Below are 18,303 nucleotides of genomic sequence, written 5' to 3' on the forward strand. Positions count from 1 at the left end.
AAAAAATTAAATTAAATTAAAAATAAATAGAATAAAGTGAACGCATAAAATTAATAATTATAATTATAATTAATTGATAATTAAACCTATCTAGATCCATCTTAACTGTGGATCTACCAACTGTAAAGAGATCAAATCTCTTTTAAAGTGAAAAGAGATTTGATTCCTGTGGGCCCTTGATAGATCCCAATTAAAATAAATCTAATCTGATTGAGCCGAGAGGCTCATTCTACAACCTAGTATGATGTGTAAACCTGTGTGTCCATCATCAAAATTGAAAAATTAAAAAAAAAATTAAAAAAAAAAATAAAAAATAACTATAAAAAACATCTAAATAATGTCTTCTTATAAAAAAAATTGCACTTGAAAAAATTGAATCCCTATCAATTCATGTTAATTCCGTATTTAAATAAATCTATACTGGTATTATAATATTCCCCTTCCATTCAACCTTTCTTTTCAACATTTCTTAAACTTTTTAATAATTCAATTAAATGTTGAAATACATGTAAATTTTCTTTTTTAATTCTTAAAATTTGAAATAATAACCACTAACCCATTGTAGAACTCATATATATTCTATTAAAAGTTAATTTATTTTCAATCTCAAACAACATTAATGGTAGCAGACCATCGAGATTCGAGGGCTTCAAATCATGATGACAACCACCTGCCTACTGATGAAATATGTACAATCATGTGAAGTGGGCCTTCCAATGTAACCAATCCAGCAGATGGCTACTTACCGAAATTCCGCTCTCACTTTCCCCGAGCAGGTAGAATGATGTACATGTAGGAAACTCACAATAATGACTAAAACCAAGGCTTATGCTAATGAACTAGGAAACATTCATCTTTTCTAATGCTTGCAAAAGAATGTCGAAGGGATCTTGAAAATCCAAAAGCACTAGCTTGTCTTGAGATCCAGCAGCAAAAATACAAGTACCTTCATTCTGATATGAAAGTAGAGTTGGTTGTTGATTGATAGGAAGACATAAAGAAGTATAAGTTTCTGCTATCTAAGTGTTGGCTGTAAATTCCTTGAGCATGAGAAATTTTCACTCTATTTCTGTCATATTGTCTCTCTCGGGCTCATATTCCTCAATTTCATAGTCTAAGTCATTCTTAAACAGAAAACATTCTTCAAGATGATCAAACATGATAGCCCTATCATCTTCATGAAAGAAAACAATATCTGTTCACTAATCTACAAATCCAATTTCAAGATTGTCCTCATTTAAACTCAGATTTTCATTTTCAAAATTGGAAGAAGTTTCACTAACATCTGCTTGACTATGTGAATACTGCAAACCTGCATTAGCTTGTCTATAACATGACCCTTTAGGAGTTGATCTATCTCATCTTCAGATAGAGGAGAAAGTACTTTTTTTTTCCTTTTGCTAAAACAATAATTGTCTTCTTTCCCTCCTAAAGATTCACAAGGTTGTTGAATATCTTCATTAATTTCAAGCAAAGGAGTATATCAAATTTCCTCAGATTGCTAATTCATTTCATATGATTCCTGTTGACTATCAAGATACAAAATTCCTTCATCTTCAAATAAAGAAGAAGCTACGGTATCCTGACTATGATCTTGTGTAACAAAGTGACTGGCCCTTTTAGACTGTTTTTGAAGGGAAAAATCAAAGAAGGCTTCAATGATTTGTTCATCCTCACGATCTAAATCTAGTTCTGGAATAGCCAACTTGACTTTATCACAATTTGAAATTGAAACTTGATTTCCCTGCATACTATCTTCTATTATGATTAGATATGAAATAAGACCTTGTCTTCCAACATTTCCAATTGTACTAAGATCTTGAACCTGCTGCAAATTGTCCTGAGCATCTTGACAAGTATCCTCTAAGCTCTCATTATGCTGCTGAAATGGATTTTCATACAAGGCTTCCATGATCTCAACATCCATGAAGTCATCATCTTCATAAATTTTCTCAAGATTTTCAATAAAACTATAAACATGTTTGCAATAGTTCTGAACTAATATTAAGGATGAATAAGATTCTTTATACCTTTCAAAGAACATGGTATGAAAATCTTTTAAACAGTAAATACAAGCAAGCGGCAAACTTTCATACCAAGATCAGGCTTCACCTTCAAGAGTGGCCATGAATATCTTCATCAAGCAATCTTCAGGAAAATCAACCTTCAACTTGCGAATATGCATGTGAAATCTAACCAGATGTAAAGTAGCATCATTCCTATCATCATCTTTAAACATAGGAAAATTGCTTTGCCAATCCACCTTAGGAATTTTATTTGGGAAACCTGGAATGTGATCTCGGCTCATGGGAGCATAAATTCGAGCAAACAAATCCATTTTGATAACAACGAATCCAGCAATAAATTCTTCACGCTACTGGTTCTTGAAGAGTAGAGTTGCCATAAAAATTCTGAAGCTTGGGATTTTTCGACACTAGAGTCGCTAGGTGAATGATTTCAGCCTTCCACTGTCTGATCATTTTCCACCATCAACAATGAGATCTGAACTTGATACATTTTACTGAGGAACATAAAACTATGTCCCCAGTATGGTTGCCACTATGTTAGAGCCTAGACTGACCTCAGGCTAAATTGAGGAAATCCTAGGATAACCACAAACCAAGCTTAACCTAGTAGCTAACCCTACAAGGTCAGGAGAGGGCTCTCTCCTTGACAATCTCAGTCAAGATGACTGGATCAAATATGGATTTTAGGCTAGGTATGGTAGCTCTATGGTTTTTTGATTGATTTTGTTTGGTTTTTTGTTGGATCAAATGGAGCAGGAAGTTTTGGGTCCGGGAAATCAAGTTAGGATGCAAGGTGTTCTATGGGGTGAGGTAGGTAGGTGTTTTGGCACTTGTAATTAAGTGATATGAGAGATCTCAAACTGGTGAGGAGATGAGGAGGGCATTCAAAGATCATGTATCCTTCTCAAACAGTAGAAAACATCAAAACGGAATGGTTTCCCAAGGCAGAGCACTGTAAACAATGTATTCTACCTATCTATCTTGATATCATTCAGATAGAAGAAATGAATTAGATTGTGGCACACATAGCACATGAGAATAACTAATAAAAGAAAGAGAAACTATGCAAAAAAACTTTACCACAAGTATCCCATAAAAATAGTTGCAAATCTTGGTGCCAAACTGCTGATAAGAATGTACAATGTAGCTCAGAGCATCCAAGAGAGTCCAACCTTTGCTAATGATATAAAAATACATAATATAGACATCAAACCACCTATTCTATCCATCAGGGGTTGAATCCAAGAGATAAGGTACTGTTACAACCATTTCCAAACAAGGAACATGATTATAGGCAGTGGAACAACTTGCCTCTATAAGCATGGAAATTGATTCATTGACCCCAAAACCAACTCATATGAATCTACCCTCTAATATCATTTCATTATTACATTTACATACCAAGGTATTAATTACAATCATAATTTCATCCATGAAGAGGGAAAAAGTCAACTTGCAGTGAGAATAGGCGAAAACTGGATTTTCTGGCAAATTGGCTCAATGCACAGTGCCACTGGCAAGATGTGTAGCGCCACTTTAGACCTAGTTCTGGGGGCATTCCCTTTGGTCAAATTGAGCACAACATAGCTCATTCGAAATATATTCCTCTCTATTTTCTGGAACATCTTGAATTTTTTCATTTGGATGCAATTTGCCCCCTCAAAAGTAAAATCTCCCAAGGCTGCTTCTGTGTGTCCAAAAAGAGGCAGAGAGGTCATTGTTTGGTAGTTTTTTGACCTTTTGGTGACCCAGTTTTGCTCCAAAATTGCTGATATTTTCTGGGTTTGATGCTCTCATCATGCTGAATCCAAACATATAATCCATTCCTCCAAAAAGTGCTCTAGGGAAAAGCGCAGCACCGCATCTAGGCCAATTTCCTGTTTTCAAAATTTCAAAAGGTAAAAAAGACAAAAATTATCAAAACTTGCCTATATTTGGCATGGGACACCACCATTAGTTGCTTTGATGGGTTAGTGGGGCTTCAACCAATATTTTCAACTTATCTTGCTCCTTTTTTCTCTTTAAGGCCTTCCTCAACCTAGCCTTAAGCTTCCTCATCCTTATGTTGTAGATTTTGTTACGGGTCATGTAGTGGTAGGCCATGTAGTGAAGCATCTTCTTGTCTATGTTGGCCTTCTCAATCAGCCCCTCAAGGTGTATGTTGACCCTCTCTAGCCATGTTTCCCTATCATTCTCAATCTCTTGCTCAATTGGAGTCAACTTGACATTAGCCTTCTTGGCCTTTTTCCTGTTTTCTTTGATCATTTGCAGCTCCATGAGGACTTGCTTGTCACTCAATTGTTTGTTTTATTGATCTAAATTTGATAATCTACTTATCCCTCTCTAAGTTATCTAACAAGGATTGTATCTTAGCCTCTTGTTCCTTTATGATCATGTCTTTGGCAGTGTTTGGATCCTGAGTTCCCAAGTCAATGATATCAACTCTTTGATGAGTGAAGTGTTGTTGTGTCTCCTCATGATCAACAAGGTTAAAATCTCTTTCTTGCTCATCACTAAGATCCTTATTTTGCATCTTTTTCTTTCCCTTAACTTTTCCCTTGCTTTGTTGCTCAACTTGTACCTGTTTTTCTAAAGAAGAAGGAAAAGCCCCTTCCACACCTTGTGGAGATAGCATTTGCCTGTGGCCTAATGATGAAGGCGAGACCCCTTCCACACCTTGTGGAGATAATACTCACCTAGCAACTGCAAAAAGTTTCGTAGTACCCCTCTTGTATGTCACAAACACTGGCACTCCAACAGTTTCAGTCTCTTTGACCTTTTCATGTCTTGAAGGTCCACCTTCTTCAAGATGTACTAATGAAAAGATTTGTGGGCCTTTGAACATCTCATGAGAAATGAAAGTCTCCCTTAGCATGTTAAGAAGGTTCAGCTGATGTAGAACAATGATTTTAATCAAAGAACAATGGAAAATTCTATTCAACTATTGGGGGTATGGCTTCCTCTTTACAATGTGCCATCTTCTCAATGTTTCTGAACATGAAGTAAGGGATATTCATCATTCTTACTCTAGTGAAATGCATCAGCAGTCTAATGTGGTAGGCATACAACCGGGAGAACCTACCTTCACAAGTGAAGTACTTGATAATGATTTTCATCAATGGAGCAAACCTGTCTTCTAAAAACTTGAAGGGGAATACTCTCTTCATTTTGTCTATGTATCTAGCCTTAATATAAGGCTTATAGTACTCCCTATCAATATCCTAACCTTTGTTCCATTTTTCACTTGCATTTGGAATACGTGTAGCCTCTGAGATCATAGTTCGTGATATGGTGAATGTAATTTTGGCAAGGGTTACTTCATTATTTTGCAAAGGTGTTACAAACAACCTTGCCAACTCATGATGAAATTTAACTCTTTCTATCATTTCACAAAAATCAAAGCATGACTGATGTTTAAAGCAATAAATGGCAAGTGGATAGGCTTGCAACTCCCTCAAACTGGTGGGCTCCTCTCTGATTACCCTTCCTCCTTTATGAGGCTTCCTTTGCTGTATATTTCTCTCCCTGGAACTGTCACCAAGGGTGTCTTCTTCAAACTCATACTCATTGTCTCCTTCCATTGTTTTTATAGCTGTGAAAATTTATGGTCAATGATGGGAAGGGTGAATAGAATAAAGATAAGTATGAAGATTTTTTTTTATTTTTTTATGAATGAGTAGGTGAGAGTGAATGGGAGTGTGAACGAGATTTAGGGAGTGAGTAGGGTTTGGGGAGAGTGTAAGTGGGAATGTTGGAATGGGGAAAATGTATGAGGGAAATGGGATTTAGGAAATAGTTAAATGGGAATGGGGTTTGGTCTAAGGAATAATGGCAAGGATAGGGTAAGTAAAACAATGGAGAGATGATGAGAACTAGGGTTTCACCCTAGAGGCTAGGGTTTGAATTTTAAAAATGCGAACTACCAAAGTTAGCAATAAAAACCCTTGATCACAAGATAGGATTCATGTACTTACTTGTTTAGAGGGAGAAATTGAAGTTTTGAGGCAAAATGGCAACTTGGTGAAGTTTTTGGGCTTAGCTAGGCATATGCGCAGCCCCTCACCCAGGTGCGTAGTGCTTGCCAGATGCGCAGCACCCATGTAATTTTACATTGAGAATGACTGCCAAGTGCGTAGCGCCTGCCAGATGCGCAGTGCCAGCCTCTGATGTGCAGTGCCAGTCAGAACTTCTCCAAAACTGTAGCAACTGCACTTCTTTTGCTCAATGACACTTAAAAATTGCCTTTAGCTCTTGAACTTCAACTCCAACAATGAAATGATTAATAGAGGGATGATCTTTATATAGCTTTTCAAATTTTTGATTTTTTGATGTAGAAAACCCACTTTCATAATGTCTATTTGCTTTTTCAAATACTCGATTTTTGGATGCTTGATCTTTTTGCTTGGATAGGTGAACTAATGCTCAAATTCTTTGACTTTTGCGGTGGAAGATACTTGCGAATATAACTGAGTGACTAGGAATAAAATGAAACCATTTATTACATATGAGAAAAATAAAATTACATGAAATTTAAAAATAATATACAAATGTTATGTTTTCACCTCAAAACCAGTTTTGAGGTGAGAACGTTATTAAGCTTACAAATTAACAAATTAGGAATTTTCTGATCATTATTATCATCCTCATGTGTCTGATGACCATTATTAGCAATAACCACTGAATTTTGACCATGGTTAAAACCCTAAGACCTAAAAGGGACTGAAACTTTATGTAATTGATGAAATCACTGAAAATAAGTATGAATCATTGACTGGAAAGTATGAAAGGACGTCAGTAGATATATATCATGAGGGAAAAACTGAAATGAGCCTTACCATCAGTAGATCCATGACCTAATGGAATGCAACTTATCAGAATGGGACTCCTAGTATGAAATGCAAAAGAGTAAATTTTGATCACTGATGGTAGTGTGAAGACACTGACACTAACATTGGCTCCAATGGGCATGGTAGCTCTTTTGGAGGTGCCAAGAACCATAGATCTCTAGGAACATGTAGGCTAGTGCCTCATCCATTGGGCAACATTATGCAAACTGACTCAAGAATCAAACTTGAAATTGACTGAAAAATTGACTTAAGACTTAATTGAAACAAATATTTACAAAGCTTTATAATGGCAGCAGACCGTCGAGACTTGAGGGCTTCAAATCATGATGACAACCACCTTCCTACTGATGAAATATGTACAATCATGTGAAGTGGGCCTTCCAATGTAACCAATCCAGCAAATGGCTACTTACTGAAATTATTCTGTCACTTTCCTCGAGCGGGTAGAACGATGTACATGTAGGCAACTCACAATAACAACTGAAACCAAGGCTTATGCTAACGAACTAGGCAACATTCATCTTTTCTAATTCTTGCAAAAGAATGCCGAAGGGATCTTGAAAATCCTGAAGCACTAGCTTGTCTTGAGATCCAGCAGCAAAAGTACAAGTAACTTCATTCTGATCTAAAAGAAAAGTTAGTTGTTGATTGATAGGAAGGCATAGAGAAGTATAAGCTTCTTTTATCTAAGTGTTGGCTGTAAATTCCTTGAGCATGAGAAATTCTGACTCGATTTCTGGCATCTTGTCTTTCTCAGGCTCATATTCCTCAATTTCATAGTCTAAGTCCTTCTTAATCAGAAAACATTCTTCAAGATGATCAAACATGACAGCCCTATCATCTTCATGAAAGAAAACAATATCTGTTCGTTGATCTACAAATCTAATTTCAAGATTGTCCTCATTTAAACTCAGATTTTCATTTTCAAAAGTGGAAGAAGTTTCACTAACATTTTCTTGACTATGTGAATACTGCAAACCCGCATTATCTTGGGCTATAACATGACCCTTTAGGAGTTGATCTATCTCATCTTCAGATAGAGGAGAAAGTACTTTTTGTTTCCTTTTGCTAAAACAGTAATTGTCTTCTTTCCCTCCTAAAGATTCACAATGTTGTTGAATATCTTCACTAATTTCAATCAAAGAAGTATATAAACTTTCCTCAGACTATTGATTCATTTGACATGAATCCTGTTGACTATCAATATACAAAATTCCTTCATCTTCAAGCAAAGAAGAAGCTACGGTATCTTGACTATGATCTTGTGTAATGAAGTGACTAGCTCTTTGAGACTATTTTTGAAGGGAAAAATCAAAGAAGGCTTTAATGATTTCTTCATCCTCACGATCTGAATCTATTTCTAGAATAGCCAACTTGACTTTATCAAAATCTGAAATTGAAACTTGATTTCCCTGCATACTATCTTCTGCTATGATCAGATCTGAAATAAGAACTTGTCTTCCATCATTTCCAATTGTACTAAGATCTTGAACCTGCTGCAAATTGTCTTGAGCATCTTGACAAGTATCCTCTAAGCTCTCTTTATGTTGTTGAAATGGATTTTCATACAAGGCTTCCATGATCTCATCGTCCATGAAGTCATCATCTTCATAAATTTTCTCAAGATTTTCAATAAAACTATAAACATGTTTGCAACAATTCTGAACTAATATTAAGGATGAATAAGATTCTTTATACCTTTCAAAGAACATGGTATGAAAATATTTTAAACAGTAAATACAAGTAGGTGGCAAACTTTCATACCAAGATCGGGCTTCACCTTCCAGAGTGGCCATGAATATCTTCATCAAGCAATCTTCAGGAAAATCAACCTTCAACTTGTGAATATGCATGTGAAATCTAAATAGATGTAAAGCGCATCATCCTATCATCATCTTTAAACATAGGCAAATTCCTTTGCCAATCTACCTTAGGAATTTCATTTGGGAAACCTAGAATGTGATCTCAAATCATGGGATCATACCTTCAAGCAAACAAATCCATTTTGATAACAATGAATTCACCAAGAAATTCTTCAGGCTACTAGTTCTTGAAGAGTATAGTTACCATAAAAATTCTGAAGCCTGGGATTTTTTGACATTGGAGTCGCCAGGTGAATGATTTCAACCTTCCAGTGTTTGATCATTGTCCACCATCAATAATTACATCTAAACTTGATACATTTTACTGAGGAACACAAAACTACGTCCCAAGTATGGTCACCACTATTTTAGAGCCTAGATTGACCTCAGGTTGAATTGAGGAAATCCTAGGATAACCACAAACCAAGCTTAACCTGGTAGCTAGCCCTACCAGGTCGGGAGAGGGCTCTCTCCTTGACAATCTTAGTCAAGATGAATAGATCAAATATGGATTTTAGGCTAGGTATAGTAGCTCTATGGTTATTTTATTGATTTTGTTTGGTTTTTTGCTCGATCAAATGGAGTAAGCAGTTTTGGGTTTGGGAAATCAAGTCAGGATGTGGGGTGTTCTATGGGGCGAGGTAGGTAGGTGTTTTGGAACTTGGAATTGAGTGAGATGATTGATATAAGACTGGTGAGGAGCTGAGGAGGACATGCAAAGATCATGTATCCTTCTCAAACAGTAGAAAACTTTAAAACTGAATGGTTTCCTAAGGCAGAGCACTGTAAACAATGTATTCTACCTATCCATATTGATATCATTCAGCTAGAAGAAATGAATTAGATTGTGGCACACATAACGCATGAGAAAAACTAATAACAGAAGGAGAAACTATGAAAAAACACTTTACCACAAGTATCCCATAAAAATAGATGCAAATCCTGGTTTATTTCCTTGCCAAGCTGCTGATAATAATGTACAGTGTAGCTCAGAGCATCCAAGAGAGTCCAACCTTTGCTATTGAAAGAAAATATACATAATATAGACATAAAACCACCTATGCTAGTCATCAAGGGTCGAATCCAAGAGATAAGGAACTGTTACAACCATTTCCAAACAAGGAACAAGAATATAGGCAGTGGAATAGCTTGCCTCTATAAGCATGGAAACTAATTCATTGACCCCCAAACCACCTCAAACTAATGAATCTACCCCCTAAAATAATTTCATTATTAAATTTACATACCAAGGCATTAATTACAATCATAATTTCATCCATGAAGAGGGAAAAAGTCAACTTGCAGTGAAAATAGCTAAAAACTGGATTTTCTGGCAAACTGGCTCAATGCGCAGTGCCACGGGCCAGATGCATAGCGCCGCTTTAGACCTAGTTTTGGAGGCCTTCCCCTTGGAAGAATTGAGCCCAAGATAGCTCATTGGAAAGGTCTTCCTGTCTATTTGTTGGAACATTTTGAATTTGTGCATTTGGATGTCATTTGCCTCCTCAAAATTGAAATCTCCCAAGGCTGCTTTTGTGTGTCCAAAAAGAGGCAGAGAGGTATTTTTTGGTAGTTTTTTGATCTTTTGGTGACCTAGTTTTGCTCCAAAATTGCTGATATTTTTTGGGTTTGATGCTCTCATCATGTGCAATCTAGAAATATAAGCCATTCCTCCATAAAGTGCTCCAGGGAAAAGCGCAGCGCCGCATCTAGGCCAATTTCCTATTTTCAAAATTTCAAAATGTAAAAAAGACAAAAATTATCAAAACTTGCCCAGATTTGGCATGGGACACCACCATTAGTTGCTTTGATGGGCTAGTGAGGCTTCAGGCAATATTTTCAACTTATCTTTCTCCTTTTTTCTCTTTAAGGCCTTCCTCAACCTAACCTTAATCTTCCTCATCCTTATGTTGCAGATTTTGCTACGGGTCATGTAGTGGTAGGCCATGTGGCGAAGCATCTTCTTGTCTCTGTTGGCCTTCACAATCAGCCCCTCAAGGTGTATGTTGACCCTCTCTATCCATGTTTCCCTATCATTCTCAATCTCTTGCTCAATTAGGGTCAACTTGACATTAGCCTCCTTGGCCTTTTGCTTGTTTTCTTTGGTCATTTGCAGCTCCATGAGGACTTGCTTGTCACTCAATTGTTTGTTTTATTGCTCCAAATATTTGATAATCCACTTAGCCCTCTCTAAGTTATATGACAAGGATTGTATCTTAGCCTCTTGTTCTTTTATGATCATGTCTTTGGCAGTCTTTGGATCCTGAGTTTCCAAGTCAATGACATCAACTCTTTGATGAGTGAAGTGTTGTTGTGTCTCCTCATGATCAACAAGATTAAAATATCTTTCTTTCTCATCACTAAGATTATTCTTTTGCATCTTTTTCTTGCCCTTACCTTTGCCCTTGCTTTGTTGCTTAACCTATACCTATTTTGCTGAAGAAGAAGGCAAAGCCCCTTCCGCACCTTGTGGAGATAGCATTTGCCTGTGGCCTGATGATGAAGGCGAGACCCCTTCCACACCTTGTGGAGGTAATACTCACCTAACAGTGACAAAAAGTTTCCTGATACCCCTCTTGTATGTCACAAACACTGGCACTCCAACAGTTTCAGTCTCTTTGACCTTTTCATGTCTTGAAGGTCCACCTTCTTCATGATGTACTGATGAAAAGATTTGTGGGCCTTTGAACATCTCATGAGAAATGAAAGTCTCCCATGGCATGTTAAGAAGGTTTAGCTGATGTAGAACAATGATTTTAATCAAAGAATAATGGAAAATGCTATTGAACTGTTGGGGGTATGGCTTCCTCTTTACAATATGTGTCATCTTCTCAATGTTTCTGAACATGAAGTAAGGGATATTCATCATTCTCACTCTAGTGAAATACATCAAAAGTCTAATGTCGTAGGCATACAACTGGGAGAACCTACCTTCACAAGTGAAGTACTTGATAATGATTTTCATCAATGGATAAAACCTGTCTTCTAAAAACTTGAAGGGGAATACTCTCTTCATTTTGTCTTTGTATCTAGCCTTAATGTAAGGCTCATAGTACTCCCTATCAATATCCTGACCTTTGTTCCATTTTTCACCCATATCTGGAATACCTGTAACCTCTGAGATGATAGCTGGTGATATGGTGAATGTAATTCCAGCAAGGGTTACTTCATTATTGTGCAAATGTGTCACAAACAACCTTGCCAACTCATGATGAAATTTAACTCTTTCTATCATTTCACAAAAATCAAAGCATGACTGATGTTTAAAGCAATAAATGGCAAGTGGACAGCCTTGCAACTCCCTCAAACTGGTGGGCTCCTCTCTGATTTCCCTTCCTCCTTTATGAGGCTTCCTTTGTTGTATATTTCTCTCCATGGAACTGTCACTAAGGGTGTCTTCTTCAAACTCATACTCACTGTCTCCTTCCATTGTTTTTATAGCTGCGAACACTTGTGGTTAACGATGGGAAGGGTGAATAGAATAAAGACAAGTATGAAGCGATTTTTTCTATTAATGAGTGGGTGAGAGTGAATTGGATTTAGCGAGTGAGTAGGGTTTGGGGAGAGTGTAAGTGGGAATGTGGGAATGGAAGAAATGTATGAAGGAAATGGGATTTAGGAAATAGGTAAATGGGAATGGGGTTTGGTCTAGGGAATAATGGCAAGGATAGGGTAACTAAACCAATGGAGAGATGATGAGAACTAAGGTTTCACCCTAGAGGCTAAGGTTTGAATTTTAAAAATGATAACTACCAAAGTTAGCAATAAAAACCCTTGATCACAAGATAGGATTCATGTACTTACTTGTTTAGAGGGAGAAATTGAAGTTTTGAGGCAAAATGGCAACTTGGTGAAGTTTTTGGGCTTGGCTGGGCAGATGCGCAGCACCTCACCCAGGTGCATAGTGCCTGCTAGATGCACAATGCCCGTGTAATTTTACAGTGAGAATGATTGCTAGGTGTGCAACGCCTGCCAGATGCGCAGCGCTAGTCAGAACTTCTCCAAAAACGCAGAAACTGCACTTCTTTTGCTCAATGACACTTAAAAATCACCATTTAGCTCTTGAACTTCAACTCCAACAATGAAATGATTAATAGAGGGATGATCTTTATATAGCTTTTCAACTTTTTGATTTTTATGTAGAAAACCCACTTTCATAATGTCTATTTGCTTTTTCAAATACTCTGTTTTTGGATGCTTGATCTTTTTGCTTGGATAGGTGAACTAATGCTCGAATTATTTGACTTTTGCAGTGGCAGGTACTTGGCAATATAATTGAGTGACCAGGAACAACATGAAACCATTTATTACATATGAGAAAAATAAAATTACATGAAATTTAAAAATAATATACAAATGTTCTGTTTTCACCTCAAAACCAGTTTTGAGGTGAGAAATTTATTAAGCTTACAAATTAACAAATTAGGACTTTTCTGATCATTATTATCATCCTCATGCATCTGTTGACCATTATTAGCAATAATCACTATATTTTGACCATGGCTAAAACCCTAAGACCTAAATTGGATTGAAACTTTATGTAATTGATGAAATGACTGAAAATAAGCATGAATCATTGACTGAAAGGTATGAAAGGAGGTCAGCAGATATATATCATGAGGGAAAAACTAAAATGAGCCCTACCATCAATAGATCCATGACCTAATGGAATGCAACTTATCAGAATGGGACTCCTAGTATGAAATGCAAAAGAGTAAATTTTGATCACTGATGGCAGTGTGAAGACACTGACACTAACAGATTTCAAAGATTAATGGAACCTATTTTAGGTTTAAGTGAAAGGAGATGGCCATACTCAAGAGTGAAGATGATCCAACGACAACAATTAGGTGTCCTCGAAGGAAGGGTATAGGATGCCAATTTTGATGAAAGAGATTCAAGTTGACAAGGACATTAAAAAGAAAAAGACTCAATTGACAAAGACGTTAAGGTGTGATAGAGTATAATTTATTTTAAAATTAAGAGAAAGTATTGAGAAAATACATTCCATCGTTTTCACTTGCGATTCCGAGTCATATCAAGATTCCGTGCAATAAGCCAACTGATTTTATTATAATTTGGATGATTCGTTATAACATATAATTATGACATTAATGTTAAACAACCAACCATCACTACAAATGACACTACGAAAGGAAATGATGCTAATGTGAGTCTCCAAGCCAAGTAGAACACCACAAAATAACTACTGGAGAATAAAGAACTATTCATGATGAAGTTGTGTAGCTGAGGCTAATGCCAGTTTCCATGTCAGGTAGAATGCCACAAAATAACTATTGAAGAATAAATAAGTATTCATGACGAATTTGGGTAGTTGAGGATGAACATTCTCCCAAGATAAGATCACACCTTTTCTTAAAACAACCTGTATAACGAGAGTATCATTAGTAACACTGGTAACCACTTCTGTTGTGGTAATTCTTTGGGTGTCGAAGAATCCCTCGCCCTACCTCAATACGGCTTTCACATATTTTATACGCATCTGAGATGCCTCAAATAATATGGAATCCTCTTCCAATCATGGTTGCATTTGTTCCAGAGGGGACAAAATTTGGGTAAGTATTTGTTTATGTTATTTCTTTGTGAGTGGTTTTGTTCTTGAAGGTTATTTGGAAGTTCTGGTCCTTATTACTTTTTGAGTGGTTTTTTTCTTGAGCGTTATTTGGAAGTTCTGGTCCTGGTTTTCTCTGTGGGTGGAGTCTCTATCTACAGTTTGCCCCAATGAGTTAAGTGTGGAGGTTAGGTGGACCTGGTTAAGGTATTGCAGGTGCAAGGTGGTGGCATTGTGTTGTGTCACAGTGAAAAAGGAGAGTTGTTGGCCACTTTGGTGGGGAGCTTGGTGGCATAATTCTCTGTGGCAAGGTCTCTTTATAAAAGAGTGCCACTATAGGGTTCTATTGCGGCCCTCTTGGGTGGCACGGTTGGTCAGCTAGGCAGACTTTGAAAGAGTGGGTAACTATGTCTTTGTGTAGAAATCCTAAAGTAGGTGGTTGGTTGTGCACCTCTATGGATGATTTGGGATGTATTACCCTTGGTGTTACATTGCTGCATTGAAAATGAATTGAAAGTGGGCCATGCCTAGCGAGGAGTTGGCCCGAGAGGAATGTAGGGCGAGTGGACCAATCCACGGGTGGGACAAGACTAGTCATGAAGCAGCGCAAAAGAGGAGGAAGAGTTCACAGTCCTGTAGTCTCCTGGGAGGGTGGTGCAACCACCCTCACTTGTGACAATTGCAGAACAACTACGAGTTATTGTAGACATGCTAGATGTCTTGCGGGAGCAGAGATATGAGGACTGCAACGTGATTTTTTCCCACTTTAATGATATTCAGTTAACCCGAGGATAAATCCTTGACCGTCTTGCCTCTATGCGTTGGATTCATCATCGAATGAGGGAAAGGTTGGGAGAATTTGAATTGCGGCCGGTTCACATTTATTTCCATGATCATCAAAGCTCAGGCCACACAACGGGACAATGTGCAATTGATGCACCACTTCCTTGTCTGTAAATGCTCTATGCAGGGTGTTTCTATTTTTGTTGGTGTTTTGGGCGATAATTAATTTTTGTATATCTAAGCCTTGTAGCTATTATCGGTACATTTTAAGTTTCCACATCACTCTCCTGGCTAACAAATCCAGTTGGAGTGAAGCCATGAGAGTGAAGACAAATCAACACGCTGAATGTAATACTTTTTTGAGGAATTAATGAAATTTTGTTGATTGACATATATATATTAAGGTTTATATGTTTATTTACAAAATTTAAATAAAATATTTTAAACATAACTATCAATATGAAATCATTTATATGATAAAATGAATGTATAATTTTAACATATATATATATATATATATATATATATATATATATATATATATATATATATATATATATATATATATATATATAGATATATATATATATATAGATATGTCTGCCAAAATTTTCAAATATAGAGGATAATAGTTTTTTGGAAGACTATAATAGCACCCACAAGCCTTCATGCATGCAATTATAACCAGACTATCTTTTTTCGGTGCTAGCGTTTGCGAGATCTATGCCATTTTTTTCAGCGATGGTCTATAGGTCATTACTCAGAAATGCCCAAAACAGTAAAAAATACAATGAAAGATGATGACAAGTATGTTCAATCAATAATCAAGCTAGGTCTTTCTTAACACATGATAGGACATAATAGGTATTATGTCAAACAGATCTTAAACATAGTATTTACACATCATGAATGCATATTTGATCATGATCATCTTAACTTCATTTGAAAATCATCAAGAAGGCTCAATGCCCTCTCAAGCTAGTTGCAACAACACTTGTTAACCCATGCATTCATCAATCATTCAATAACTCGTTAAATCAAGAAAGAGATCCATAGTAAGAACACATCATATAACTGCGAATATAACCAAGATAGAGTCCATGACAAACTAGCCATAAAATCAACACATTAACTAGTACAAGTGGTTATAGATCATAATAGAAAAATAGCTCATATTTATAACAACCCTCATGAAAATTCATGTAATAAAAGTTAATAAAGGAAAAATAAGACCATGGTTAAGGGACACTTATTCCAAACTGAATGTTGGGCAAAGATATCATAGTGGGCATCACGGGATGTGTGTTTTGGCTAAGGAAAATTGGCGAAGGCTAAGGCAAAGACATTAAAGGGAAAAAAGGCATTTTTGGCACATTTATTTATGAAAATAAAGGAAATTAGGAGAAAAGTAAGGTGAAAAGTTACAGGTTGCATGTGAGGAGGAAAATGAAGGAAAATAATGGAAAATGAAGAAATTAGAGGCCTCATTAATAAAAAGGCTTCTGAGGATCAGTTGGTAATCTTTGTCAATTCAAGTTTCGAGCTCGCTCATTATTCTCTCTCTATCTCTCTCACTCTTGGTCACTTAGAGTTTTCTTGGAGCACTGTAGTATTGGTGAAAGGAAGGAAAAACAAGAAAACGTAAAGGAAGGAAAACAAGGATCAAGGAGGGAAAAGAAGGATCAAGCAGCTTCAACAGGAATACTTGCAGGAAACCTTTTGCATGTGTGATTTCCTAGCTGATTTGGACATACATAAATTTCCATGTTGGTGTATGGTTTTCTTCCTGTTAGTGGCATGGTATTGTCGGGTTATGATAGTGGTTTTCAGCCTAGCCTTGCCTTTTTTCGGATGGCATGGTATGTTAGGATGTTTATCTTAATTTTGAGCTATGGATTGCTCGATGGATTTCGGAATCTGGGGTGGAGGTGGTCTCAAGGTTCATTCCCAAAGGCCTAGGAATCCCTTGACCAGTTTTGGCTGGATACACGGTAAAGCTTGAGGGAGAAGTATCAACTTAGGGGCTATTGATCCAGGTTTGGATTAGGGTAAAGCTTAAGAGACTAGTCTCGGTTTAGGGCTTAGTGATGTGGGATTGGATTGCAGTAAAGCCTGAGATACAAGTAGGCAAAAAATTCCTCAAGGATAGTGATGGATTCCGAATGGAATTCCAAGTTCGGTTTGGTAGTGATCGGAGCACTGGTTTTGCCGTGATCACGGTTTGATGAGGGTGGAGGTGGTTTAACCTTTAGATTCCCTTTAGTTGTTCTTGGATTGGTTTTTCTATCATATCCCATGTTCATACTTGGAATATGGCACGAGGGTGACTGGATGAAAGAGAGATTTGTTTCATCCATGTCTATGGTCGTGTGGTACGTGGAAGTCCCAAACTTGGTTGGATTTGTATGTGATTAATAAAAAATGAGTTCTCTTACTTTTGCACTTGTTTATATGTGGATTTAACGGTTGTCATATCTTTGATATTTATATGGTTTTATGTTGGTTATAAGCATGGTTATATCACTGGTTCATGTCGTAGTTATTTCATGTATTTCTTGTAATTGTTAAATGGATGGATCAAGACCTAATTAATGTTATAACATTTCAATGGAGAAGGAGGTGACCCTTTTGGTTATGTTTCATAAGTTCTTTCAGTCATTCACGCTCTGTCTTATATCGTAGACATGTAGGTTGCATTGATGCCAAGTGTTTGACAAAATGTTAGTCCCAGTTGGGGATTCTGAGGCCTAGTCCTGAGCTTGATTTTTGATTTGTTTATATTTTCATCATGTCTTTAATGGATTCTAAAGGTTATAACAAGTTTTGAGCAGAGGTCGGGATTCTAGGTTAGAAAAGTGGCTAAAATCTCGGGGACTTTGACACAGGTCTATTGAAAAGTGTCCAAATACGCTGACACATAGGCCTTTGAGAGCAACTTTGGGTTGTGGACGTTGTCTTGCCTACAACATGAGAGTGACCAGGGGTTAAAAGGCTGAAATCATCAGTGGGACTCAAGAACAGGATATATGAGTGCTTGACATGTCTCCTGAGGGTGTTGTTGCTAACGTGGACGGGTTTGTTTGATATGTTCCATCAGTTCCTTTTCCTTAAGGTCACCAAGGAAGTTGAATTCCTTATAGTGACCTCTCTCGTTCAATGTTTACCCCGGTTGGTCGGTTTCTTGGGTGGACCTGGGAGGCGGGGGTGTTACA

This window comes from Pinus tabuliformis, chromosome 1_2, assembly GCF_031772625.1.
Source record: "Pinus tabuliformis cultivar Carrire ecotype Pingquan chromosome 1_2, CPIR1, whole genome shotgun sequence".
Lineage (NCBI taxonomy): Eukaryota > Viridiplantae > Streptophyta > Pinopsida > Pinales > Pinaceae > Pinus > Pinus tabuliformis.